The sequence below is a fragment of the Montipora capricornis genome, chromosome 3 (genome assembly GCF_036669925.1).
Source record: "Montipora capricornis isolate CH-2021 chromosome 3, ASM3666992v2, whole genome shotgun sequence".
NCBI classification, from domain to species: domain Eukaryota; kingdom Metazoa; phylum Cnidaria; class Anthozoa; order Scleractinia; family Acroporidae; genus Montipora; species Montipora capricornis.
The window spans coordinates 69,103,492-69,118,028 of NC_090885.1; the positions used below are offsets into that span (position 1 = coordinate 69,103,492).

General features: G+C 41.1%; 1 pseudogene; it reads right to left on the minus strand.

The window, feature by feature from the left end:
* The window catches only part of LOC138040746 (histidine ammonia-lyase-like), a 7,665-nt pseudogene extending 971 nt beyond the window's left edge, over positions 1 to 6,694 (minus strand).
* Between the last annotated feature and the right edge of the window lie 7,843 nt (positions 6,695 to 14,537).

Below are 14,537 nucleotides of genomic sequence, written 5' to 3' on the forward strand. Positions count from 1 at the left end.
GGAGGCTACATCACTGGCTGTTTCTTCTTGGCAGCTTATAACGCTGAAATAATGCGTCATGTAGGGTTCTACAACTTCCCAGATCTGCAAAGCAAGTAAGCAAATTAACGGTTGGTCAGACCATCAGAGGCAGTTGAACATAGTTAGACGTGCATACAAATAGCGAATCCCGGTCGTTTCGCCAGCACACGGATTACCCACAGCAACGAAATGAACAGCTGAAATGCGTGCCGAAGATCGTCGCCTATTTTTGCGTTTGCCGTCGAATGTATTTCCAAATTTTGGAAACGAAAATCGTAGGCCATCTCAAAAACACCAGTTTCAAGCTTCAGAAAGAGTCACGGTCGAGTGGCAGGGGGACACCAGCGGGCAGGAAACGAGCTGAGAGTTAATGTCAGCCAAGAGTAAAGGCGCCAGCAAACAAGAAAACATTGTTTTCTCGGCGCGCAAACGAGGAAACATTTGCTGAGGAAGCAAAATGTTTTTGCTTCCACAACAAATGTTTCCTGGGACCGCAAACGGGAAACATTTGCTTCCGCAACCTTGTTCCTCGTTTGCGGGCGTCTAATGAATTCGCCAAATTGGCCTAGTCCCCATCAGCGTCAGAAAAATGTCTATTTTTGAACAAAGTTTTGCGGGAAAATAAGCAATAGACCAAGTCAGCTAACTCAATGTTGTACCCAATCCAAACCCTTCGAGAATAATTATACGTTTTGTTCCAGGTATTTCCATATCATTTAAATGTGAATGGTATATGTGGTCTGTTGTTTATTTTCCTGCAAATCGTGGTTTAAAAACAGCAACTTCTCTGAGGCTGTTGGGGACAAATCTCACACCTGATTCTTACTCTTTGGAAATAGACCCTTCTGTTATAAAATTTTTCCCCTGGCGAACGAGCCTCTCTTGTGGAAGAGGGTCACGTTTACTCTGGGGATGAAAAACTGAAAATCTGTACTGTCAAAACCAATTCCAGATTCACAGTTAAGAACATGTTTTATTAAGTCATTTACCTTCTTCATATCTTTTTTTAAACTAAAATAATATGGGTCGTTCGGACAACGGTAAATGGAAGAAAAAAACGGGAGACATCCTAAACGGAAAGAAATAGAGGATATTACATGGCCGTGCGGAGATACACTCCATATTCTGGCCATTCCAGTTATTCTGTTATCGGGAGCAGAATGAACAGAATAGTATTCCGTTCATTCCCAAAACGGAATAGGTCTATTCGTCTATTCCGTGTATTTCCTATTCCCGAATAGTACCAAAAGATCGCGCCCTTAGTTATTTTTAGACCCTGAGTGTTGGTCCGGCCGGAGTCGAACTCGCGACCTCCTGCCTTGGTATCCTGGTGCCCAACCAACTGAGGCACCATGGCGTGATCTTTAGCAACTTCTGTTTGGATAGGAGACACTAAGCCAAATAATGCGTTTGCGTATTGTTATTTGTGTCTGTGCTTACGTCGCTGATGAAAACCAGCCTTTACCTTGCCTTCCTTAACAAGATGGAGCGCTGCTTCTATGTCTGGTGCCAGGGTAGCGATCTTTGTCCCAAGACCTTCAAAAACACACAAAAAGGGAAAAAAAGTGTCGCGTTCACGTTCTCCACAAGCCATAGATTTTCAGCATTTCATGTATCGGAAAGCCTTTGAACGGAGTTCGACTTCTTTCCGTTCCCGTTCTCATATTAGCGATTCTCGTTTCTCAAAGAATCTGCATGATTGCACCCTCGTGGTATGAGAAAGTACTCGGATCCCGCTTTATTTGCAGAGAGCAACAACAACAACAAAACTTTATTTCGTGACACTGCCTGCAAATAGCATAAGTTAATCGCGGCGGGCAGTGACATCGATTTATAAGAGTCTAGAACAAGATATGAATGAAAAGGTTAATACAGCACATGAATACTTAAGTAAATAAAATAAATAAATGGATAAATAAACATAAAAAATTAGCTATTTCAGGCACAAGGAGCAATTAACCCAGGAAGACATGGCATCACAGAGGGGGGAGGGCTGTCACAGATCCCAGGTTCCCTTTAAAATTTGCTTTTGTTCCCTAAGATATCTTGTCTTTGTCCCCTGTTCCCCAGAACCCTGGGAGGGCCTCACACATGAGATATCCCTTGATCAGGAAGCAGCTATTACAACAACACTCGATTGGCTCACAACCAATGAAAGGAAAAACACACAGGAACAATAGTCCCCAGCCATAAACAATTTAAAGTCAGTCCTGTAAAGAATCACCTTCATCGCCCCCTTGTTCATAGCTTTTTCTGGATCCGCCGCCCCTGAAGTATTCAGAAAAGAAGAATGAAATCGCTCACTTGACAGTTTTTCTCACGAGCGAATGGACAGCTTCCAAAGGCTCCGTAGTTTTCAGAGGTCGCAGGAGATCTATTCCCTGACAAGCTATCAATAATTCAATAGCAAGCACTGTAAGTAAAATAAAAGCAAAGGAAATTCAGACGGTTTCATGAAATACAGAACAAATGCCGGCATAATAATTATTGGTCGCCATCTATAAAGTTACCGATTTGCTGAGGACGGCAACACACACGCGCAGAGCCGTAGTCTTGGTTATCAAAAAATTCTGGTTGTTTTGCGCGTCCAGATGGTGTGTCTTGTGAATGAGCACAATGTCGTCGGCCCGTGTCGCCCTCGTTGCTAGAAATCGGTGCCAAATGCTTAATTTAAATATAGGAACACTCCGTGTCGGATGTCATTCTCGTTCCCAGACTCCTCCATTTCTTTTGATCAAAAAAGAAACGAAGGGCTCTGGGGACGAGAAGGATTGGATGTCGAAAATCAGTGGGCGTGCATGCAATTGCAGGTAATTCTGGACATAGGTCATGCATGTCGTGCGATGATGACCGAGAGTGTACAGACTATCGCAACATCTTGGCGTCGGTTAAAAGAAAGATCATAGCTGCTTGCGAGTCAACTGAAGCAGTTGCAAAAAGAAGCTGAAAGAAATCCAGTCTCCAAAAAAATATTCAAACCTCTGATCATGTGATTACGCTGCGCACTTCACCGTCAGCGGTTCAGTTCCGCTCAAGTTCCGTCTTAATCGATCAGACTTCTTTGCGACAGCGGGAGTTTCTTCCAACACTTTTAGGAAAGCGTTTTTCTCGTTAAAAATGCCGTGAAGCACACTAGAGTTCGTTAAAAAACAGTACGATAAATACATTAACCTTTTTCTACGTTTTCCACGACCTTAATTGCTTTCCTGGCGGAAAATCCTCCCATAGATACGTGCATCCTCTTGACCAGCGGATGTAGGCAAAGAGTCTACCGAGGAGGGATGGCACAGGACTTTGTTCTCTGAAACTAATAAAAACTAATAAATCAGCAGTGTTACATTCAGAGGAAAAGCTTATGCAGAAAAAAAACGAATAATCAAAGTCAAAGAATTGTTTGGGGTTATCCTTCACATTACACTAATCTCCTTGAACTTTCGCTTCCCCTGAAAAAACCCGAAATGCATACAAGAAAACCATCAGGCCTGTTGGCAACGAACTCCATGTCTTGATTGGTGATTATTTTTCCTCGCAATCAAAATGTCACGGGCCATTGAATTGACCTTTTTAAAAACTAACTCATGGGGAGCGTGCGGTCTCAAGTTCATCACGATCAAATCAAAGTTTGTCTTGGCACTCCTAAAGGGTTTAAGACTGGTCTTCACTAGCAGCGCATGTCGTTTGAACTTATAATTAAGCTATGTCGTCACCAGAGCTTTTCTCTTTTGCGCATGACTGACCCGAGGCCTGGTGACCAGAATGATAACTGGGTCGCTAGTTGCTTGTAAAACCAACCAGCCTTTGAAAATGTTCTACATGGTTCATCACAAGCTTCAAAAGTGTGACAGCAAAAACTTTACCCAAAGATGCGGCTGTGCCAGTGCGCCATCATGAAACCTGAAAAGCAAATAAAAGAGAAAATTCAATCACATTTGTTTTAATCTTGAAGGCGAATTTCCAGCTAAATCAGTAATGCAGATAAAAAAGTGGCAAAAGTGGCTAGTGGATAACTCACCGGAGTTAATTCCACCTTCAATCACATGAAATGCTGGCAGTTCACTGTAAGTGAACAAAGAAACAAGTGCCATCAAAACAGATATATAATAAGGTTAATCTCCTATGGTTGCTGCTAGCATTTGGAGCATTGCTAATTCCACCATAGATGAAATTGTACCTCATTTTTCGACCGATGAATGTCACGCACAGCTTTGTCATCGATAACGCTTTTCCGCCAACATTTTATCAAAACGTTTGAGACGCCTTCCAATGCTGGGTCACGTTCCCACTGTTATTCGCGCAACATGGATGCACTTTATACAAGTTAAATTAACTTTTACAGAACGATAAAACGGTCGCTTTGAGAGCAAAAACAAGACGAAAATTACCTGGCTTGACAAGTCTTTCCATTCTCCTTTCGCTCATACTCGCCAGTTCGTGAATACCAATTGTTAAGTAGTCAAGCACCTAGCAACAAATTGCCTATTGTAAGCACTTTTAAATTCAGACAGTGACTAGCCTTTTTTTCGCTCCCAGAGGCAAGCTCTTCTTGTATTCAGTAGAATGTATAATGAAATTCCTTGAAACCTTTGATAAGAACTTCGAAAAATCTCGGGGTTTTCTCCGGGCTTCGAACATTGACAAAGATAACCTGAATATACACATAAAAAACAGGCACCCTGTCGCATTTTGTCTTCAGTAAATTTGCAAATAACTGACAGTTTAGTTGCAGCATAATCACTTACTTTGGCGGGATACTCGCCATGAAAGTTTCCACCTGAACTTACCTCCCCTGGTCAGCAAAAACAATCTATTGATCAACAGGTTATGAATGAATAACTATGATGCAAAAACCGAATGCAAAGGCGGATCGATCGATACGTTTGAACCATTTTTCACCCTACTTTGACTTTAAATACTGTTATAAAGATGAAAAGTTACAAACTTAAAATGAAAATTAGAAAGATCATCGCCGTTAGATGAGCCGCAACTTAGCAAGCGCACACGCAGTGGCCAGAAAGCCTAAAGAAATCCAGGCTTGTACGGGGTTCGAAAATGAAATGTCATATATTCTAAACAAGATCATAACCGACCCAAAGTTAGGCGTTCCTTGTAACTCTCCTTAGTTAAGTCTCACCTTTTCAATGCTTCTCAGGTATGGTCTCCTCAGCACGACTTAAGACCAATATCGAAAGAGTACAACATCGCGCTACAAGGTGGAATTTTGAAAACGCGGATTGGGGACATTTCTTACAAAGACTACACGAACTAGATGTTTTCTTTTTTTTTCCCCCCCTTTTTATTATATTTAGTGTGCAGATACGTGTACTGGGTAGCACCTCGCATGAGACTCATATCCCGTTCGAGTTCTCCCTTTGGAACATGTTTATACGTTTCTTTACCATGTTTACTTTTATGTCACATTCTGTTGGATTTTCCATGTTTCCCAACAAAGTTTGAGAAAAAAAAATTAGCCTAGGGCCAACGCACGAGCTTTGTTATAGAAGACGCTGGTTTCATGAAAGACCCTAAGTTCGCAAAAACAATTCACAGAAAGAGCAAGGCTTTAGACCTTTTTTCATTTGAAGAAATAGTCTAAATGTTCCCATGCATGGGCTTTTCCGGATCGAATTACCTTTTAAGAAAAAAAAAATCGTTTGACAGAAGCAGGTTAACTACCACGGTAAGGATACTGGGTTATCTGTGGCACTGTTCATTTCTGTGGTTATGACGTCTTCTACAAAGTCGATGGTGTCATTTACGACTCCGTGAACCTGCCATATAAGGGACAACGTAGAATCGTTAGGGAAAGGGTATGTCAACATGTTAGTCAACAATCATTTCACTTATCAATCATTCATAGCAACAGGTTTGCGACATATTGTTGCGTTTGACAGGCTATCCTTTTCGAAGTGTGTTTGGCCATCTGAGAAATAAAGCAGACGCAATCAGTGGACAAGAAACGATGTTGAATGTTTACGTGTGGACAGCAACGCAAGGTGTAGGCATCTTGAACACGATTGCCGAATCTGTGACTCTCTGAAAAGGACAAGAAAAAAACTAGCGGCTAAAGAATATAAGCATATATATACAGGGCAAAATAGTACTTTCCACACAGCCACTGAAATTTTCATGGAAAAGTCATTTTTGAGGGAGCATACTTGAAAATCAAGTGTACGTATGGTCGAAGCGTAGCGTGGGACAATCTAACCACTAAATTGTTTTTTAGTGTGAAGCAAAAGATTTTTGATCGCCACATTCACGCTTATGGTCGAAGCGTAGAGTGGGACGATCTAACCACTAAATTTTATTTTAGTGTGAAGCAAAAGATTTTTGATCGACACACAATGCACGTAAATACCAAGCGGCACAGGAAGAATCCTAATATCCGCGCTCTTCTTGCCCGACCAGAATATAACGGGGAACCTGTTCGAAAAGTGGCAAAAAAACCCGTTCATGTAAGGAAAAAACACAACAGATGAGGTTTGCAATGCTGCAACGTTATCATTATCTTGCCTGCAATTTCTGAGAGATTATACTCTGGAATGGAAGCCAAGTGACCGCAATACCTTCCTACAGCGACACGCTGCTGACCAAAGTGTGGCCGCCACTTGCTGGCATTACTAATACAATTGAACACGCTGTTAGCCACTAGAAGTTGAAATGTCATGTCTTGCATTTTTATGACCGGATGACTACACATTCATATTTACGGTAATTAGAAGAGATTTAGCTTTGAGGTATGTTTTGGCAAAGAGGCAAACGCCAGCCTACACTGTTTGGCACGTATGTTCTTTGATTTCCCTCTCGAAGGGTGAAGAAGGAAACGGAAGTCTCTGCAAGGGATGATCCTCGTAGATGTTTTCACGAATGCCCGACTTGACTGTCAAAGCACGCGTGTTTTTGAGACGACGGACGGCAACTGGAAGAGAACATTGCGCGTCTGCCGAACAGTGGTATGTCCCCTGAGTTTCTCTACTAAACCGTACTCCTATGGAGAAAAAGATACTTAAGCAATGTACTGCTGGTTTGGTGTAAAGCACAAGTGTTAAAGGGAAAAGCAGGTCACTTCCGGTTGTCGTCGGCGTCTCAAAGCACGCGCGTTTTTGAGACGCGAACGGCAAACCGGAAGAGAATTATTTGTGGCGCGAGGAACAATGGTATCCCCCTAGATTTTATACTAACCATACTAATGGGAAAAAAGATAATTTGCAATGTAAACGTTAGTGGTGTGAAGGCAAGTTAAAAGATGAAAACTGCTCATTCCGGTTGTCGTCCTGTCTCAAAAACGCGCGTGATAAAGCTCAATAGCGCGGCCCGACAACCGGAAGTGAGCTGTTTTCCCATTTTAAATTGTTATCACACAACCACATTTACAATGCTAAGTACCTCTTTTATACATTGGCGATCATTAGTATAAAAAATCTGGGAGACACAACTATCCTAGGCTCCCGAAATGGTCTCTACGGTGGCCGTCCGCCATCTCAAAAACGTGCGAGTTTAATAACGCGGCGTTGCTGGAGACGCGGACGGCAACCGGAAGAGGATAGTTCTCGGTGCCAGGACAGTGGTGTCTCCAAGATTTTTATACTTATCATCTTTAATAGAGAAAAGATACTTAGGCATGTAAATGTGGTTGTGTGAAGAGAAGTTTTAAAAGGGAAAACATACTCACTTCTCGGTTTCCGTCCCGCGTCTCAAAAAACGCGCGTGCTTAATAGCTCTCTATTGCTCAAGCGAAAATTTGCGAAAACGCGGGATGCTGAACTTGCCTACTAAATGACAAGGTATGCTCAAGCCAACCAAAGTTTCTCGAAACTGCCGTCAACTGATGCATTTTGAAATTAATGGATAGCGCAATTTGCCTATCATTAACGGAATCGTCAAGGGGATTTAACGACAATGATGCAAATTATTAAAAAAGCCTTAGTGAAAAGGGTCCGTTTTGGATCAAATTAAGTTCGCCAGTCTAACCACTGGATCAATCATCCCAAAGTCGGAGAGAACAAATGAGGAAAATACGAGTAAAATATCTTTGCAAAACATCTAATGACACCAAGCATTCAAAAAGAATTAAGTCGAGTTTCATCTCGTGCACGGATGCACTGAAGGGAGCAAAGAAGGCAAGGGTATTTCTGTGTCCTTGCAATCCCCTTTGTCAAAAGTGCATCAAGTATCTGAGACAACCGACCTTTCAATGGCTTCCAGTCGGATGCAAAGCCTTGGACCGGGACAAAAAAAGCTAACACTGTTCGGCTCTGTAATTCAGCTCCTGTAATATGACTTACACCCTCAACGGCTCTCGTTCGTCCCTTTAAACAATTCCAGTGAAAACTGACGCGATGACATCAGGGGGCCATGCTTGGCAAACCAAACGAGACCGCTGAACGGCTAACAAACGGAAACAGAGCACGCCATAAGGCTATCACCACTTCATCTGGAGGGCTTGCGGGTCAGAAAATCGAATCAAGGTGGGACAATTACCTTCAGCACCGAGAGAAGTTATTAACTGAGTTCCAATTAATCGTCAATGCCATCCCCTAACAAAGGATACAAAAATGATGGAGGAAAACAAACAAAACGGTTCTAAATTTGGAAAGGTAAACTACACAAAGGTTAGAAGTTAACCTCTTTTGGAACCAGCTCTAAAGGTTTGCAGTCTGTGCGCCCTTGAGAACCTAGTCACGAAAAAAATGGATCGAAGAGGAACGATATTCCCAGTCAGCAATTCGCTCTTTTAACTCAATCCTTTCGAGCTTGCGTGCATGGGTATCGTCCTGTCCATGTTGGGATCGTCTCTGGAAAAGTCTCGAAGCGTTTCGAGCATTACTTTAGGTGGCATAAATCCCCTTTTCAATCTTCGTAAATGAAAACGATATGTCGTGAAACTTTTCAAATAATTATCTTCTTACTTCTCTTGAAAACCTAGTTCAAATGGCGGGGGATTTTTTGACGGGTCCCAGGTTCTAAAATCTTGTAATACGAAGTGAAATCATAAACAAAATCGTAACCTAAAGGTGCCAGTGTACGTCAAAACAGAAAAGCAGGGATTTTAGTTGCTTAGAAATTTTCGTTCTTTTGTCTTTAGAATTAAATACAACGCAACTCAGAAGCAGTTTCAGCAAATTCTCAATCTAAAAAAGGAAATAAAAATTTCGTTCTGTTTTCGTGTGCGTCCCAGATCTGCTATTCCCAGTCTCCCTACCTAGCGCGGCTTTTTACCCCCGGAAATGAAAAGTTCCGGAATTTACAAGACTGGAAAGGCATATATAAAAAAAATCGTTATGGATTTTTGTTGGGTTAGTTCTTTATCTTAGGAAAACCATGATTTGTCACTTGAGTAAATAAAAAAAAATCTGTCATATACACTTTAAGGATGGCGCCTTATCAACGTTTTGACGTGTATACAAAGTACCATGATCTCACTATGCAGTTATATATATGGACATGTATTTTATATATATTTCTCAAAAGAAATGTGAGCCGTTATCTAACCAAACAGCCCTCAACAAACTGGCATCGGCCCATCCACTCTTGGGACTCCACATCGGCCCCGCCCTCCAGGAAACATAGAGCCAACGTGAGCTAACGGAGCAAGGTCGCCACTAGCCACCCGACGGTACCCTGCTCAGGAACCCAAGGCATACAGTCCTCTACAAATTAAAAAAAAATGGGCGATTAGTTAACAACTATTCAGCGGAAGTGGAGGTGGCTAGTGGTGGATACTTACCAAGCCAAACCAGCAGTCGACGGTAAATATCCATCACTAGCCACAGACACTGAGGTGAATATTTGGTTTTAGTATATACTCAAAAATAAAACCCCCCCCCCCCCCCCCCCCCAAAGGAGATAATATAGCACAAAAAAGATGATTTTAACTCATTTATTCCTGCAAAGATTTACAACATTCTTCGGGCCCAAATTCCGCGCGAATTGCTCGGAGGTGACTAGCAAAGGATATCCGGAGGGTTGAGTAGCCAATCAGCGCGCGAGGTGCAACGCTATCCACTGTGTTACGCATATACTAACAAATATATCACGATGTCGAGTTTAATATTTCAGTAAAACAACACAAACTATACCACCAAAAGCCATAAATGCATAAAATAAAAATCGAAGAAAGAAGAAGAATGGTGTGGATTAATACATTAAAGAAACCGTTATTTTATTATCTACATTATTATTATTATTATTATTTATTTGACATGGGTCGAATTTATTTCATTGAATCAATAACAGAGACGACCAAAAGAATTAACTGATCTACAGAAAAAATTATGACGATGCTGATGTTTTTACAGTTAAAGGTTGCAATAAGCTGTTTTAAAGTCTTTGAGTGATCATCCCACTGAAACGAAAAGAAAGAATTCCAGTAAGTCACCATTACAAAGTCAGCAATCAGCACTATTTTCCACAGGCGAAATTTTGTAAGCATGAGTACAAAGAGAAGTTCCCCGAGAGCTAGTATACGCAACAATCCAGTTTAATTGAAGGCAAGCTAAAACAAAATTATGACCCATAGTCATGGGCAACCTCCTCACTTGTTTCTTTGAGTTTTGACCATGATTTGATCACAAATGATCAACTTTGTAACCTGGAGTAAGTAAATATTGCTTGATGCTGTGGCATGTTCCTGCTTAGCCGCTTGCATTAAAAACACTTAATGTTTTTTCCGTATTAAGTACTCGAAGATACTCGTGAGAAAATTTGATTGGCCTCTTGCGGGCAGTCGAACGTATATATAACGACATTCCGAGTATTAGTTCGGAGCTCTAGTACAGTAAACACCCGTATGTAAAAACACGGATTTCAGGTTTAAGGTTGTCGTGTCTTATTTAAGCGCTTAGTGAGAAAAATGCGTAGTGAGAACATCCGCTTGAACGTTGTTTTACAAGTTTCTTCAAATTGCTTTCAGGAAAAACTTTCAATTATGCATTACTAGAGGTTAATTAGCATACAATACTTTAAGAGTTTGTAATGGTCCTAAACACCACAGTACTTTGATATGAGTCACTGTATGTTTCCTCATTCTTATACCCTTTCCCTTTATATTAAGACCATGTTTATTTATCAGGCTGCTGATTTGTTTCATTTATGGTGCTTTATTGGCCAAATTTCAGATGAGTTCTTAAACCCTTGTTCTCATATGCGGGTGTTTACTGTACTGCTGAACTGTAGGAGCCTCGTGGGAAGAGGTTTGGGTAACAATTATCTGCAATGCTGCTAAGAATGAAATAGCAAAAATATTCATAGTCGGGATAATACTATTGCAACACTTTCAAGTTTGACTAGACTCAGTAACCAAAGCTGCTTTGAAAAACTTGACACAGGCGGTATAGTGGTTCCATGCTCTCCATGCTCTACTGGTAGGGCGAGTTACGTAAACCAGGATGGTTACAAGTTATCCAGTACCAGGACTGAGGCAAGTTTTCCGCAGAAAACACAAATGAAACAACAACGAAATGTCGTACGTAGAGTTGAGGAGTGAGAAGTCAAGTCATCATCAAAGCCTTTTTAATGGATTGCACTCGATTTTAATCCCTTATAATTAGTTCCAATCTCTGGCTTCGAATCCGCGCCGCGCGTTTTTTTCGACAGATGAACATGAATTGTCAGCTTTAAATAAGATTTATCGGTTGTTCTCACCTGTAACCTTCGCCAGGACATTAATCCTTAATGCGAATAACATGCGCGTGTGCTCAATTGATAAAGGAGGACCCACCACTAGGGAGGAAAGAACAGAACTGAGATACAAGAAGATTTTTAACTTATAACGACGCTACTCAACTTTAAATTTCAATATGTTTTGACATCTTACCAGTAAAGAGCTTTCAGGGGCTATTTAAACAGTTTTATATTTGGAAAGAAAGGACAAATATCCGAAGCCAAATGAAGTTTTACCACTCCTTTTTCGTGGCGAAACGTGAGTCACCGAGCAGCGAAGCCGCTTGTCCAACACGGCAACGAATGGTGAAGCCACCAGTCCAATGCGCACACGAGTGGCAAAGCCGCGAGAAGTTTGTTTTCTCGAGGCTTCGCTGTTCTTGAGGGCTTCTCTTCAAGGCAAAAAATGGAGTTTGTCCAAAGACTTCCTAAAGCTGAAAGCCGCAATTATGTTACTTACTCGTGCTGCGATCTTAAACAACTTGCGTAAATAAACAATTTTAATTTACCAGCAGCGTGTGATCTTATGACATTCTGTTGGAGTTCCCTGAAATGAGATCACGATTCGTTAGCATTTAATCTGAAATGCAGTCTGTTAAGAAAGAAAGAACAATCAGGGAGATCACATGAATATATTTTTAAAATAGGTAATTGATCGTAACAGGCGGCCAGACTACGAAACAGAGGAATACGACCCCTTGCCCTTTGCGAACAGTGTACGAGTTCTCTAGAGCTCTATGCAATAAGGAGTGGAGTTTGCAAAAAAAATGGAGAAACTTCTTTGATATTGGCTTCTTTCTCACCTCTTTGCACCAGTTATCGATCAACTCCTCAAAATGAGCAAGGCAAGTTAGATCCTGCCCACATGAATCCGGATATAACTTTAATCGGCTTCCGTCCACACCTATCGGGCATCTGGCATGGAATCCGAACCTTTTTGAATCCGCTCTCTTGAGTGGAAAGTTTGATTAGCATGTGAAATCGTTGTGGACGGTCGAATCCGGATATTTTCAAATCCGATAACGTTACAAACTCACAAACAGTATGTTACAAACTTCAACATGGCTGCTGAACGAAAATTGCCGCCAACTCGCACGCCTGATGGCGCATGCTCTCTGTTGAAAATAGGGACGGAGGAGTCCTGGACTTTTACGAATCCGGATACGTGTGGACAGGTAAATTCGATTTGAATACGTTACGCGTGCACGTGAAAATTTTTGAATCAGCAGAGCAAGAGTCCAAATTAATGGACTCTTGGCAGAGAAAAAGTTGCGAATTAAAAAATACGCTGGATACGTGTGGACGGGACCTTAGAATAAGAGAATTTCCAACCGTTTTACGTAAACGCAATGCGAAATATAACGACAACAGCAACCTCAGCGAAAAATGTCACTTAAAAATACAACGTTGCCCTTTCCTTAATCTTCCAAGAATTTTCCTTGTTCACTTTGTACATTATCATGGTCTATTATCATGCAAATGGATCAGTACGAAAGGTTTGAAGTAAAGATGGAGAATAATAAAATTTATTGTTGTATGCTCATTTTCACAAGTTTGGTTATTTAAAGGGTTTCAATTGCAGAGCACTGTAAAGAAATGTTCCAAACATGGCGTGCCGCACGTGCAGCGCTTTTTTTCCCTGACAAAATCAAGAAATACTATTTCGAGGCAGGATCTTGCATCCCTCATGGCCAATAGACGGAAATGGACAGACTCATTGAATCAGTGCGGGTACGCCCGAATAAATAGATAGTAGATAGATAGATAGATAGATAGATAGATAGATAGATAGATAGATAGATAGATAGATAGATAGATAGATAGATAGATAGATAGATAGATAGATAGATAGATAGATAGATAGATAGATAGATAGATAGATAGATAGATAGATATCAAGTGAAGCTATGATCTTCGCAGTTATGAACGCAATTTTTTACAATTGCGTAGAGAAGTCTGAAAAATTCAGGACTTCAACGGGGTTTAAACCCGTGACCTCGCGATTCCGGTGCGACGCTTAGATAGATAGATAGATAGATAGATAGATAGATAGATAGATAGATAGTGCTTTGCAGTTGCTGTAACCGTCGTCCTTTCTTAATGGGCAAGAATCCCAACATTGGTGAGTATACACTTTGCGTCTTTATGCAGACCCTACTGCATGATGCGCAAAGTTAAAAGGGAACCTCCACTTAAAAACAAAATAACTTAAAAAACATAGAACATAATTTTACCAATTAAATTGTGCATCTTTTTGCAATGAAAGCCTTCTTCCCAAAAAAAAGAATTTCAAAACGGTTGTTTTGGTTTCAAAATGGCGGCGCCCGGGAATTTTGAAAGCCAAAAAAGCGTTTTGAATTCATTTTTTTCGAATATAAACGCTTCATAGGAAAAAGTTTGAACACTTTTAATTATAAACATATGTTGTGGTTGGAAGTTATTTTGTTGTTTTAGTGGAGGTTCCCTTTAAAGCTGATCAAACATTTGAGCCGGCAACACCCAAAATTTTTATCCGCTGATCGCCGAAGGCGCAGCACAACAATGTTGGTTCATTGACACAGCTCTTTCACCATGCGCATTACCTGTGGTCTCCACGTGACAGAAAATCCTTCCCATAGTGCACCGCAAGTAATACAATATTGGAAGTTGTTGCATTCGTTTGCTCAACACTGCCCAACACCATTCAGCATCTGCTGAACGTGATTTGTTTCTCCCCTTTGCACTGATGGTTTGTAAATGCGAGAATATTGTTTCATGGGGACGCCAACGGTGTACCGTCTTATCGAAAAATCTGCAATCCTAGATAACATTGGGGCAGTCATGTATGAGACGCCTTCCTGACTACCCCGTACCTTTGC